We start from the raw sequence: 14,842 nt of genomic DNA on the forward strand, positions 1-14,842 counted from the left end.
GAGTGGCATAATGCCCTATTGCAGCCAACTTGGATTTGATCTTCAAAGGCCCATAGGACGTCCCACACGAACCAGAAGTGACCTCTTGAGTTAATCACCAGGGTAAGTCCTGAGGATTGAGGGGTGTGGTCCAAAAATAAATTCCAAAATGCATATGGGTTATAAACCTTAATAAGTAGGTAAGGTATTTTGCGAGACCTTTGCTCAGAGTTCAGACTTTAGTTAGTTATGGAGATTGCACAATGATGTGAAGTCTCACACATGTTCTGTATGGGAAAAACCCTTTGACATTTGCTCAGCAATCCACTAGGAGGGTTTAGAAGCCCTGCAGGAGACATGGTTGTGGTAAGCTTTCACTCAGCCTCACATCTAATTGTATGTTTCAAATTCCCCCTAAGGAAAACGACTTTATTATCCCTATTGGGGACTGCACAAACGCATTCTTGGTCTTATTGTGTGTGAGGTATAGAGAGGTCTACATGATATTTCTCTTTTCTATCTCTTATTTCTGTCTGCTTTTCCCCCCTCCTTGTAAGAGGGACACTAGCTGAATAAGTTCCAGCTTAGGCTGAGAGGAAGGAGCTTTTTGCTGCAGGCTTTCTAGCTCCTGATTTGGAACAGAGGCTAGTAGGTAAACAGCTTTGTCTTTGGCCTTCTTGCCTCTTTAGCCTCTTGTGTGTGCAGATTATTTACTGCAGATGTATTTGATTGGAACTATCCCCCTCATCCCAGCTGGATAGTAGGAATGGGAATTCTCTTTCCCTTTTGGGAAGGTGGTATAACCAGACCTTAACATTACGTCCAGAGAGTGGTTCACTGTTGCCACACCCCCGGATTTCGAGCAACTACCTGCAAGTGTGGCAACAGTTCACTTCACTGGTGCTGTCTCTGTTAAATTTCCATATCCTCAACACCCTGCAGGAAAGGGGCATTCACCAGGATTGTTGCCCTTTTACTGTCAGACCTGTCATAAAGTTTGCATTTCCTCTTGTGCTAATAGAAAGAAGGAATTTGAGGGGTGGGACTGGCAGAATGGGGATTGGAAAGCAAAAAGCCCCGTGTCTGTGTCATTTTTGCTCCATTTCTATGACTGGTGACTCGGCTACTGGTTCCAGGGACTCTGGTGATCCAACACAATGGTACATTGAATACTATTTTTGTTTTGGAACTAACTTCTTCAGTGTTCTGAGGTTACTTCTAGATTTCTCTCCAAACTCACCTCTGGTAGAGCTTGGGGACCCTATGCAATACTGAGATTTTGATCTTGGTTCAATTTCTGCAAGGCAAGTGCCTTCCCCATTGCTCAATTGCTCTGGCCCCAGCATAGAGCAATGAGAAAAATGGAAAATATCCCTATTCTCAGATTTCCTGCCCACATGATTGTGTGTGGTTGATTTGGGGCCATTTATGATGATGTTCAGGTGTGCTTCCTGGTTAAATTCAGTTTAACACTCATTGGGGGTCCAGTGTTCAAAACAGGGTCAGTGCTTGTGAACCAACTGCTCTCCCCATTATTCTGTGGTTTTAGCTGTACTGAGACATTTTCAATGGTTGCCATATAATTCTTCTAGCTCACTGAAGCATTTTCCCTATGATCCAGAACAGAAATCCACAAGGGCTTACTCTGGTCTCATAAATAAATTCTGGAAGGCTCCAAGGACCACATGCAATGCAGAAGATCAAACCACCATTGAAAGGAAAAGTGTCCTATCTAGTGTGCTATCATATTTCTGGTGCAACTGTTTACATGATCTCATCACTGGGTGTCTTGGATTTGATCTTCTGGTCCACATTAGAAACAGCCATCTTCCCAAAAAGGAACCTAGAGACTCACCTGTAATGAGGCATCTTTTGTATTAAACTGTTTCTGGGTTCTAGTTTCCTCTTGATTTTGAGGTAAATTTTAAATTATTTTGTGCAAATTCCTGTGTTCACTTCAGAGGGTCCATTATTCATAATACAGGGTAAAGAATGGAAAATGGATAATAGCCACCTGCCAAATTTGATCTCACATAACCCTCTGGGATTATGGTCCTCTGTTCCAGACAGAACAGCAGTGAACATTAAGCAGTACATGAGGAAGAGGTTAGCTGGCATCACTGGAATGAAACTGCTTCACATTAGAATGCAAAGTGTGCCTTGTTCCTCTTCTGGGGAGGTGAAGATGTGTGTACTGTCTCTGCCATGTGTCCTAGATGGGTGATTTGTACAGAAGAAAAATTCGGAGTGGGAGTGATGACTGCATCTGTGGGAACAGATTTTTAAGGAATATTTCTGAAGACAATGGGTCTGAGGGGATTAAAGTTGTTAGCTAAATATTGTGAATCTGTAAAAAAATTTTTTTATATTTTATGGTTTTTAATTGTGCATTTATTTTAATTTAATATCTTTAAAAACCTTGATTACAAACATGATTGTGATTGGGTTTCAGTCATGTAAAGAACACACCTATTCACCAGTGCAATATTCCCATCACCAATGTCCCAAATCTTTTTCCTTCCCACATCACCCCATCCCTGCCTTTGTTCTAGACTTGATATCTATTTCCCTCACTCATTCACATTGTTATAATAGTTCTCAATGTAGTTATTTCTCTAACTGCACTCGCCGCTCTTTGTGGTGAGCTTCATGTAGTGAGCTGGAATTTCTAGCCCTCCTCTCTTTTGTCTCTGAAAATTATTGCAAGAATGTCTTTCATTTTTCTTAAAACCCATAGATGTGTGAGACTATTCTGTATTTATCTCTCTCCCTCTGACTTATTTCACTCAGCATAATAAATTCCATGTACATCCATGTATAGGACAGTTTCATGACTTCATCTCTCCTGACTGTTGCATAATATTCCATTGTATATATGTACCACAGTTTCTTTAGCCATTCATCTGTTGAAGGGCTGCGGCCCCCCAGGGACCTCAATCCCGACCCGCGGGAGAGGCTGGAGACCACAACAGTTATTCTCAAGTCACGAAGAGGATTCCGGCCTGAAAGAAAAGAGGGATTGGGAAGACAAGGAGACTCAAGGCGAAAAGTTCCAATCAAGAGTCCGTTTATTCTGGAGGGGGCTAGCCTTTTATAGTCAGGCCAAACAAAGAGAATGGGGCAAGGCATTCTTGGAATAATTGTAACTTTCCACAGGCACATCATGTTTTTTCAAAATTAACAAGGCTGTACATCACAAAGCTGGCATTCATCAATCATGAGGCCCAAGTTGTTAGAGCAACAAAGTATAAGATCTAATCTCTGCCCAGGCCCACCAGCCTCTATCTTTATGGGAATATCTTGGTGCCTGTGGTCGACTCCCCTAGCTCTGAGGTATGCAGTGACTCCCCTTTTCTTTAGGTCCAAGGGCAAAGGCCACATTTGCTAGCTGCTTAGACTGGCAGCTCCTGCTAATTGTCACGTAGGCACTTTTGCTCAGACTTTCAGAGACTCCATTTTGATTTTAGTATAAAGTGCTTTTAGTTATGCCAAACAGTCTCCAACAAAGGGCATCTTGGTTGTTTCCAGAGTCTGGCTATTGTAAATAGTGCTGCACTGAATATAGGTGTGAGGAAGGGCTTCTTGTATTATATTTTTGTGTTCCTAGGGTATATTCCTAGGAGTGGTATAGCTGTATCATATGGGAGGTCAATTTTCAGTTTTTGGAGGAATCTCCATATCACTTTCCATAAAGGTTGGATTAGACTGCATTCCCACCAGCAGTGGATAGAATCCCTTTCTCTCCACATCCCCACCAGCACTGCTTGTTCACATTCTTTGTGATGTGTGCCAATTTCTGTGGCTTGAGATGATATCTCATAGTTGTTTTGATTTGCATCTCCCTGATGATTAGTGATGTGGATCATTTTTTCATTTTTCATTTTGGCCATTTGTATTTTTTATTGGGATGCCGGGATTTGAACCACCATCCTTCTGCATGCAAGGCAAACGCCTTACCTCCAAGCTATCTCTCTGGCCCCCAGTATTTTTTCTTTGTCAAAGTGTCTGGTCATTTCTTCTCCCCATTTTTGATGGGATTAGATGTTTTCTTTCTTCTAAATTTCTGTCAGTGCCTTGTATATTTTGGATATTAGCCCCTTATCTGATGGGTATTGGGTGAATAATTTCTCCCACATAGTGGGTGGCTCTTGTATTCTGGGCACTGTTTCCTTTGAGGTTCAGAGGCTTCTCAGCTTGATATATTCCTATATGTTTATCTCTGCTTCCACTTGTTTGGAGAGTGCAGTTTCCTCCTTGAAGATGCCTTTAGTCTCAATGTCATGGAGTGTTTTACCTACATGTTATTCTATATACCTTATGGTATCAGATCTGATATCAAGGTCTTTAATTCATTTGGATTTTACCTTCATACATGATGTTAGCTGGGATTAAGTTCGCTTTTATGCAAGTGGCTAGCCAGTTGTGTCAACACCACTCGTTGAAGAGGCTTTCCCTTCTCCATTTAGGATTTTTTGCTCCTTTATCAAAAATTAGGTGATTGTATGTCTGGGGAACATTTTCTGAGTACTCAAGCCTGTTCCACTGTTCTGAGTGTCTGTCGTTATTCCAATACCATGCTGTTTTGATTATTATTTCTTTATAACAAAATTTAAAGTTGGGGAAAGTAGTGCCTCCCATATTCCTTTCCCAAGGATTGCTTTAGCTATTTAGGGGGTGTTTATTGTTCCAAATGAATTTCAGAATTGTTTGATCCACTTCTTTGAAGAATATCCTGAGTATTTTAAGAGAGGTCACATTAAATCTGAATAATGCTTTGGGGAGTATTGCCATTTTAATGTTAATCCTGACAATCCATAAGCAGTGTATCTGTTTCCATTTCTGTTTGTCCTCTCTTATTTCTTGGAACAGGGTTTTATAGTTTTCTTTACATAGGTCCTTCACGTCTTTGGTCAAGTTGACTTCAAGATATTTGAGTTTGTGTGACACTAATGTGAATGGGGTTGTTTTATCTCTTTTTTAAAATATGAAATGCTTCACGAATTTGCGTGTTATCCTTGCGTAACCCCATGGTAATCTTCTCTGTATCATTCCAATTTTATATATGTGCTGGTGAAGTGAGCATGGGGTTGTTTACTTAATGTCCATTTCTTCCCTGTTATTATTGGTATATTAAAAGTCCATTGATTTCTGTGTATTAATTTTGTAGCCTGCCACTTTGCTATATGAATCTATTGTTTCTAGAAACTTTTAGTAGAGTCTTTAGGGTTTTCCTAGTAGAGTATCATGTCATCTACAAACAGTGAGAGCTTGATTTCTTCCTTTCCTATAGGGATTCCTTTGATATCTTTTTCTTGCCTAATCGCTATATCACGTACTTCCTGTACTATGTTGAAGAGTAGTGGTGAAAGCAGACAGCCTTGTCTTGTACCAGAATTTAGAGGGAAGACTTTTATTTTTCTCCACTGAGGATAATATTTGCCATTGGCTTGTGGTAGATGGCCTTAACTCTATTGAGAAAGGTTCCTTTTATTCCCATCTTGCTGAGAGTTTTTATCAAGAAAGTGTTTGACCTTATTAAATGCTTTCTCTGCCTGTATTGATATGATTTCTCTGCCTGTATTAATATTGATTTTTACTTTTCTTGTTGATATTGTGTATTATGCTGATGACTCTGTAAAAATCTTAAGAGTAAACAGGCTCACATTCTAAAACAGCAACTTCACCTGTTGAGCAGAAATATAAGGAGTGAGTGGATTTAGAAACCTCAATATGAAGCCCCCAATTTCCAATGTTCCTATGAGAAAACCTATCTAGAATATATGTAGGGACACTCAGGATCTAATGATGACTATGTCCGAGACAGACAGGTGGTAAGTTTCAGAAATTCCCAGTTTCCTGTTCAAATGGTGAATGTAACTGAGTCACATGAATGAGTAATTGCAGAAATACTGACAAAGGGAAAACTATCTGGAACCAAGATAAGTCCAAATAATAGGATTGGGGTATTTTCAAATCCAGATTTATTTGTTCAATATTAAGCTTTCTATCAGATCTACATATGAGGTAATGAATTGGAGGGAGAGGTATTTTGTTATAACACATTAAGAGTTATTCTCTTGTTCTAGTATGACAGTATGGTATGGTGACTCACTGTTCAAAAGATTCATAATAAGAGCCAGAGCGATGACACAGCATAGTGCATTTGCCTTGCTGATTTTTGAGTGCTGATCTAGGAATAACCCCTGAGCATCCCTGTCAACATGATCTTCCAAGAAGCATCTGGTTGATCAAGACTGCTCAGTGTGGCCCTAATGAAAGCATGACAAGAAATGAAGTCACAGAGCCAGAGTGATCTCACTGCAAGAAGGGATTTTTTTTGCATGTGTACAACCAGGGTTCAGTCACCATTTTTCCTTATGGTCCAAGGCTGCCAGGAGTAGTTTCTGAGCATAGAAACAGGAGGAATCCCAGAGTGCCACAGGAATGTCTCATAAAAACAATTACAACCAAAGAACTTAAAGCATTTATAAACTTTTCAGAGGGGTCCAGGATGGCTCTCCCCTATGACATGCAGGAGCTAATAGCTTTTCAGCATCACTTCTGTGTAGAATGTCCTTTGAGATGTGTCTAAACATGGCCACTACTCCAGGATGAAGCTTAGGCCCAAATTGGGAATAGTCACTGTATCGAAAACCAGTATACAAGGAGGTGTCAGGTTCCTAATCCACCCTAATCCCTGGGTTGAAAATGGACTCTTCAGGGTTCTAGTTGGTCTTAGTGTCTCTTCCCTCTGCCTTTGCAAAGAACCAGCCTCAACAAACGTTTCCACAGACAACTCCTGGGGAGAAAGCTCTAACCTAAATCTAGGGAAGCCAGATCACCTACCATGTGAACTTAACTATAGAAGGTTCTTGGAGGTGGGGCATTGTTAAAAGACATTTCAGGGCCAGCCCCCACCGGCACTTGGTCTACTGAGCACTTAGGAGAGTAACACTAGAGCACAAAGCTAGGAGATCAGAAAGCAACACCAGTTGGGTGGTTGTCTTGCAGGTGGCCCACCAAGGTTTGATTCCTGCTATCCTAGTACCCCAGTCTTTGGAGTACAGAACAAGAAGTAACACCTGAGTGATACTGGGTTTGGCCCAAAATTTAAAAAATCAACCCAGGTATGGCACGGAAATTAGACTTAGCCCAGGATAAAAATGGTGAGAAGAAAAATTCAGGGTCCTGTGAGTGACTCAAACCTGTGCTTGGAGTTATCAGCGCTCCACGTTCTCCCCCAAATAAATCCCTTCTGGAGGAGATAAAAATGACTAGACTTTCCTTTTAACAGAGATTTGAAGGACAGGAGAGAAGAGCTGAACTTCCACAAGATGAAATAAAATATTAGAATAGAATTCATGTATCCCCTCATTGATTCCATGGCATCTATATCAAGAACATATACTCAAAATTTTACATGTACATGTGTATTTATTACAGAAGGATTTACAATAGACAAGAGTTACAGACAAGAGTCTTATCAATAGTTGTGTAGATATAGAAACCATGGGTCTATCTATTCAACAAAATACCATTCAGAATAAGTAAAGAGGAAATCTTGTCTTTTTTGTTACACCTACAGGTAACTACAGGAAGCCATAGCAAGCAATAATAGCTAGATAAACAAGGGAAAATACCAGATAATCTACATATAGATCATGTATATGGAATACATATGAAATACTTAGAATCACATATGTAGGATCCGAATAAATAAAACTGAAAATATAATGAAAAGAAATCTTGTATTTTGATTAGAGAAATGTGATTACCAAGTATGAGGCAAGAGAAAGCATTGATGGGGAATGATGAATAAACTGAAGAATAAAATAGAAGTAACATAAAGACAGCATTGAAATGTTCTTGACATTTGGGTGGTAGCAAGATACTAAGAACATAATCACTAACAATGTTGTCACATTTTCAGAATCTAAATAAAATTTCAAAAGATTTATTTGAGTGTATGAAAAAGTTAGTCTGCAGTTATTCTATTAAAATAAAATTATGGATTTTTATATAGGCACCATGAGGTCTAAACTCCTTCATTTTCATGGGATACCTGACAAAAATAGCAAAGTATAGGTGAGAATGAATGAATGGTTACATTGCTGGTTAGAAAATATAGACTTGGGCCCGGAGAGATAGCACAGAGGCGTTTGCCTTGCAAGCAGCCGATCCAGGACCAAAGGTGGTTGGTTCGAATCCCGGTGTCTCATATGGTCCCCCGTGCCTGCCAGGAGGTATTTCTGAGCAGACAGCCAGGAGAAACCCCTGAGCACCACTGGTTGTGGCCCAAAAACCCAAAAAAAAGAAAAAATATATATAGACTTGGTAATAAGATCAGAAAACTTCTCTAAGATGCTCATTGTGATGTATCAAGACGAAACAGAGTCAAGTGGGTTTCTTGAAAGTAATGGACATGTTGTAAAGCACACTTAACCTTTTTTTCTTGATGCAAGAAAGATATTCCTAATTGTTTAAATTAGGAATTGTTTAAATAAATTCTGTCCTATTTGAGAAAGGAAGAGCAGTGCTCTGAAATTGTACATTGTGTTCCAACACAAATGCATTATTTGAAAATAGGAATCTATGGGTTATTCAATTTTTGATTTTGAACAAAAGTCACACGAAGGTTGACTAAGCTGTTGGGAGGTGAGACTCTTGAGGCCAGAGGGTTCATGGAGGAGAAATAAACAGGATTCACCTGCACCCAAGCTTGCTCTCTTGAGATCAGAGAATTAGAGGAAAGTTTCTATTTGTCCATGACCCACAGGGAAATCATGTAGTTAGTGGCCACAGTAACTAGATGGCTGTGAGGCTAATGAGCAGACACAGGAGCTGTAAATATTTCCCCTGCTCTTTCCTTCTGTTTATTCAACCTAAGGCTGCTCAGAACTAGCTTGTTGCATTGGAGTCCTGAATCTAGCAGGTGGGCCAAGGACTTCTGTCTTTCCAGCTAATTGTTCTGCACTTCAGGATCCTACCCTCACTGCCAGGGGGAAATTTTTGCTTCCTTTCAGGACCTTTTCTCTAAGATATCCCAACAAGGTAAGTTTACATATCATGCAGACCATGCAGGGAGTCAGAGAGAATAAATGCAAGAGCATTGCCTCAAGTTTATTCTCCAGCTCATATGACCTAGCCCACTTACCAGAGACCATTGTTGAATGGTTTCGGATAATCACTTGATGTGTTGTTCATGATTAATAATACAGAGATAACTCGTTCATAAGAAATATGGAATCCATGTTAACTGTGAAGTGGATTTCATAGGAAAAATATAAGAGAGTGAGCAGGATTGATAGTATAGCTGGTAGCTTACTTGCCTCAAATATGCCAACCTGGCTTTGGTCTCCGGCACCACAAATGGTCCACCAAGCCCCACCAAAGTGCAAATATAGGAGTAAGCCCTGAGAACCAATGAATATGGCAGTAAGGAAGAAGGAAGGAACAGGGGAGGGAGGATGTGTAGGAGAGAGGGAGGAAGGAAGGAAGAGAGGGAGGAAGGAAGGAAGATGGAAAGAAGAAAGAAAAGGAGGGAAGAAAGAGAAGGAAGAATAAAGGAAAAAGGGAAGGTAAGGGAGAGAGGATGAGATGAAGGAATGAATAAAGAAAAAGGAGGGAAGAAGGGAGAAGCAAGAGAAAAGGGAAGGAAAGGAAGGAAGGAAGGAAGGAAGGAAGGAAGGAAGGAAGGAAGGAAGGAAGGAAGGAAGGAAGGAAAAAGAGAATTAAGTTAAAATTAGAACATAAGTGCCTTTTTATCCTAGGAGCTCTCCAGAACACTGTAAACTATTTTCCTATGTTCTTATACTTTTTTGTTAGGTTTGTTTTGGCGGTCACACTTGGAGGTACTCAGGGTTGCTTGATGTTCAGGAATCTGTCTTGGTATGATTCAAGGAACTATCTTGGGCACTAGGGATCAAACCCAGTTCAGCCATATGCAAGGCAAATGCTCCAATCACTCTATCATCGCTCTGCCCCACCACCTTGTGCATTTAGATAAGCATGTTTGACTCTGACTTCCTGTAGATGAAAAAAAAAAAAAACCGCATATTAAGAGTGCCTGAAAACAATGACTTGTCATAGCAGTTCATGAGAAACATGATACATGGTCAATTCTCCTTAGGAAATTCATAGGAAAGAAATGTGACTATTATGTGAAAAATGGCTATGCTAGTGAACTTGGAATTCAATGTATTTAAGTTCCCATTGAGCTGAATTAGACATGTACTTTTAGTAAATACATTTATCTCTAAGCATCTTAACTTTTGTATAATGAAATCTCCATGTTTTAAATTCCATTGGGTTGTTGGTTGAGTTTTAGACCATTAAAATAACTCAGCTTAAAATGATAAATAATATATTACTATATTAAAATGATAACAATTATAAAATACTAAGAATAGTCATTTTTACAGTGATACTGTAGAATTTTGTACACCATTTTTTGCAAGTCCTTCCAGGCAGTAGTGACTGCGGCAATCTACAAGGTTGTCAGACTTCTGCAGTTTACAGCTTACTGCAATAAGCTGTAAATCTGCCTTTTGCTTGGCTTCTGCAAGGTTGCAGAGGCCCAAGGCTGCTAGGACTTGATATTGCAAGGCTTGCAGGGGCTCATGGGGCCCAGAAGCCAGGTGGGGTCTCATGCTCACATTAATGTCAACTTGTAGTGACCACTTGCCCAGTACTGAGAGAGAGAGAGCAAAGTATCCTTTTTTATTCCTTCCTGGAGTCTGAGGTCTGCCACTGCTGTCACTGGGGGTTTCAGAGAGAGGGGAAAATTAACTGGAGGTGTGTCAAGGTTCAACTGCCATTACATCAACAGATTTCCCTCTTTTATGTTTAAACACAGAAGGTCTAATATGGAAAGGACAGTTATGGCACCCCTTAATTTGCAGTAGTACAGACCACAATGCCACAAAAGAAAAGAGAGAGAGAGAGTGAGAGTGAAGTAAAATGTCTTCCCCAAAGGAAGTCGGAAGAGGGTGGGTTGGAGGGAAGAGTGCATTGAGAAGTTGAGTGGAAACCTGTTGACACTGGTGGCGGGAAATGCTCACTGTTGAAGGGTGTTATACATTGTATATCTGTAACTCAATCATGAACAACTTTATCTGTGGAAAAAGACTGTATTGTGAACAACTTTGTAACTATGGTTTTTAAATTAAAATTTACTTTGTGATCATTCAAAAATTGAATAAAGTATATAAATAGAAAAATTCATGTAGATTTTTTTCTTGCATTTGGTGAAATTTTTTTTAAATAAAAGGGGGAAATCTGTTGATATAATGGCAGTTGGACTTGGACAAGCCCTTTGAATACACATATGACAGTTGAATCTGGACACATCCCTGGAGACACCCCCTGTCATACCAGTTATAAAAAGAAAAAATTGGATTGTTGGGAGGGGGCCCAGAATGGTGACCAGAGCAGCGCCTGCCAGTTAACAGGGGCCTGGAGTTAAAGAATTGGCAAGATGCTGCCTGCTTTGTATCCATTCTTTTCTCTCTCTCTTTAACCCAGGCCTCTAACAGCTACCTATGGCCAGTAAATTTCCCCCTTTCTCCCTGTGGAGGCTGTAGGCCCAGGCTCCAAGATGTAATAAAAAAGGATACTTGGTCTCTCTCTCTCTCTCTCTCTCTCTCTCTCTCTCTCTCTCTCTCTCTCTCTCGGGTGGGCAGTCACTACAAGTTGGCACCCCTGGGTGGACTCTTGGCCCCACCTGGCAGCTGGACCCCATTGGCCACTGTAGCCTTGGGCCTCTGCAACATGCAGCCTTGCAGCCCATGCAGCCTTGGAGCAGCCAAGTATCTGGTAGACTTGCAGTTTATTGCAGTAACCTACAGAAACCTGGCAACCTTGTAGATAACTGCAGTAACTGCTGCCTGGCAGGGTCTATGGAAAACAGTGGAGATTCTACAAAATTCTACAAAAGGTACCATGGAAAATTGTTTTCTTAATGATAATGCCAAGTGGAGATGAAACAAGTTCCTGACTAAAATATCTTCTATCTTAGAAGATTTTAAGGGCAAAAATGTTCACCCAGGCAAGAACAGAATAGAATTTTATGATGACTTAAATGATATGCTTTAAAGGTGGTTGACCCTATGGCTATTGATGATGCATGACCCTATGATGACAGCTGTGTAAATATCCCCATCCTTGCCCTTAATGTACCTTCTAACTTTTTTTTAACTGTGTCCATTGACAAAAACAATGAGTCCTGTGTCTGGAGCCAGGGAGGGGAAGGAAGATAATTTTGTGATCAATAAATGGTAGTCTTTTTATCTTATTCAGGCTGTTCAGGGTAGGTAGTTTGCAAACTGGACAGGTCACAAAGTATTGCTTTTTGTGACTGATCCTATTAAAAAGACTGGGGAGACTCTATTATGGTAAAGGATCACAAATGAATTCCATCTGGGAGAAGTGAGATCAATTAAGGAGGATATGTCAAAGTTTATCTTCTTTTTTTTTTCTGTTATGTTCTGCCCAAAGGTTTTTAACCAAAGAATCAAGCTGTCACTTTAATATTCTTCAGCATGCCTTCTATGCTTAAAGAATGTCAAAATGAGCATTGTTCATGGGTGATTCACCACCCATTCTGGGTATTTCCAACATGTTTTACATTTTGCTATTACTTATGCTCTTTGTACCTGAGCCTTTTTATAAAAGTCACTTGAGATTTGATCATTATTTGGAAAGTCTAATTATGTATCTAAGGTGTGAAATTACTATTTTTATTATTTTCTATAGTCCCATTAAACAACATGGAGAAAAGAAACTTTACCAGAATTACAGAGTTTATTCTTTTTTTTTTTTTTTTTTTTTTTTTTTTTTTTTTTTTTTTTATGGTTTTTGGGTCACACCCGGCAGTGCTCAGGGGTTACTCCTGGCTGTCTGCTCAGAAATAGCTCCTGGCAGGCACGAGGGACCATATGGGACACCGGGATTCGAACCTACCACCTTTGGTCCTGGATCGGCTGCTTGCAAGGCAAACGCCGCTGTGCTATCTCTCCGGGCCCACAGAGTTTATTCTTCAAGGATTTTCTGAGGAACCCAATGTGCAACCATTTTTGTTTGGATTTTTCCTGTCCACCTACTTGATTACTGTTCTTGGGAACCTGCTCATCATCCTGGCTATCAGCTCAGACTTCCACCTCCATACCCCTATGTACTTCTTCCTCTCCAACCTGTCTTTTATGGACATCTGCTTGACGACCACCACTGTCCCCAAGATGCTGGTGAACATTCAGACACAGAGCAACATTATCACCTATGAAGGCTGCCTCACCCAGATGGCTTTTTTCATGCTCTTTTCAGGACTGGACAACTTCCTCCTAACTGTGATGGCCTATGATCGCTTTGTGGCCATCTGCCACCCCTACACTATACGGTTATCATGAATCCCCGGCTCTGTGGCCTGCTGGTTCTGGTGTGCTGGGTCACAAGTTCCTTACATTCCTTGATAGAAAGCTTAACAGTGTTGCAGTTGTCCTTCTGTACAGGCACTAAAATCCCCCACTTTTTCTGTGACCTCAAACAGATGATCCAGCTGGCCTGCTCTGACAACTTTGCTAATGACTTGGTGATGTATTTAATATCTGTGCTGCTGGGTGGTGGTCCTTTGACTGGTATCTTATACTCCTATAGTAAGATTGTTTCTTCCATATGTAGAATCTCATCAGCTCAGGGGAAGTATAAAGCCTTTTCCACCTGTGCCTCTCACCTCTCCGTGGTCTCTTTATTTTATTGCACAGCCATAGGGGTGTATCTGAGCTCTGCTGATAATCACAGCTCCCCCACTAATGCAATTGCTTCTGTGATGTACACAGTAGTCACCCCCATGCTGAACCCCTTTATTTACAGTCTCAGGAATAAGGATATAAAAGGAGCACTAAAAATCTGTTTGGGACAGAAATTAAAAAAGACAGGTTGTCTTGGAGATAAAGAATTTCTTTGATCTAACAGAGAAGAAGATAAGTGCCAGAAATTGGGATTTTTTTCCCCCAATGTTGGGTATTATTACTTACTACTTTATTTGTTGAATTTAAATTATTTCATTTAAATTTCTTAGACTATTTTTTTGGGATTTTATGTGTCTTTTATTCTAATTTAATTTTCTCTCTAATGCAAAGGCATTCTAAGAACCAAGAGCTTTCAAGTGCCTCTAATACTCTGTGCCTCAGTATTCTAGGACCTCACACACATCAACACTTCTTTTTTGACCTGGAAGATAAAACACTTCCCTGAGGCATATTGAAATTTTTGTTTGTTTTGTTTTGGGCCACATCTGGTCATGCTCAGGTATTATTCCTGGCTCTGCACTTAGAACTTACTCCTGGTGGGCTACTTGGAAAATAAGCGCAGCTACTATGTGCAAGGCAAGTGCCTTATCTGCATACTATCTCTCTAGCCTTACAGTAATACCCTTATATAAAGATATGACCATATGTATGCTCTTTAAAATAAAGTTTCTCTCAGACTATATTATTGGAGATGACCAAGGTCACTCATAAAAAAGAATCACAGCAAACAACTTTTGCAATCTTTTTTTTTGTTTTTGTTTTTGTTTTGTTTTTGGGCCACACCCGGCGGTGCTCAGGGGTTTCTCCTGGCTGTCTGCTCAGAAATAGCTCCTGGCAGGCATGGGGGACCATATGGGACATTGGGATTCGAACCAACCACCTTTGGTCCTGGATCAGCTGCTTGCAAGGCAAATGCTGCTGTGCTATCTCTCTGGGCCCATCTTTTGCAATCTTTGAGATGGATTAACATGCTACTTTTCTGTTTAAATACAAGTATACTACTTAAGTATAGAAAAGTTCAAACTACCTACAACTCATTTTCTCACAGTACTACACAA

General features: G+C 40.2%; 1 non-coding gene and 1 pseudogene across 1 annotated transcript; one reads left to right on the forward strand and one right to left on the reverse strand.

The window, feature by feature from the left end:
* Nucleotides 1-4,957: 4,957 nt before the first annotated feature.
* LOC126000713 (U6 spliceosomal RNA) lies at nt 4,958-5,061 on the reverse strand. Its single transcript, XR_007492848.1, has one exon. It is a non-coding gene; the product is annotated as a U6 spliceosomal RNA (small nuclear RNA).
* A 7,685-nt stretch (nt 5,062-12,746) lies between these two features.
* Nucleotides 12,747-13,939, forward strand: LOC126000709 (olfactory receptor-like protein OLF4; annotated as a pseudogene).
* The last annotated feature ends 903 nt before the right edge of the window (nt 13,940-14,842 follow it).

The sequence above is a fragment of the Suncus etruscus genome, unplaced genomic scaffold (genome assembly GCF_024139225.1).
Source record: "Suncus etruscus isolate mSunEtr1 unplaced genomic scaffold, mSunEtr1.pri.cur scaffold_76_ctg1, whole genome shotgun sequence".
NCBI classification, from domain to species: Eukaryota; Metazoa; Chordata; class Mammalia; order Eulipotyphla; family Soricidae; genus Suncus; species Suncus etruscus.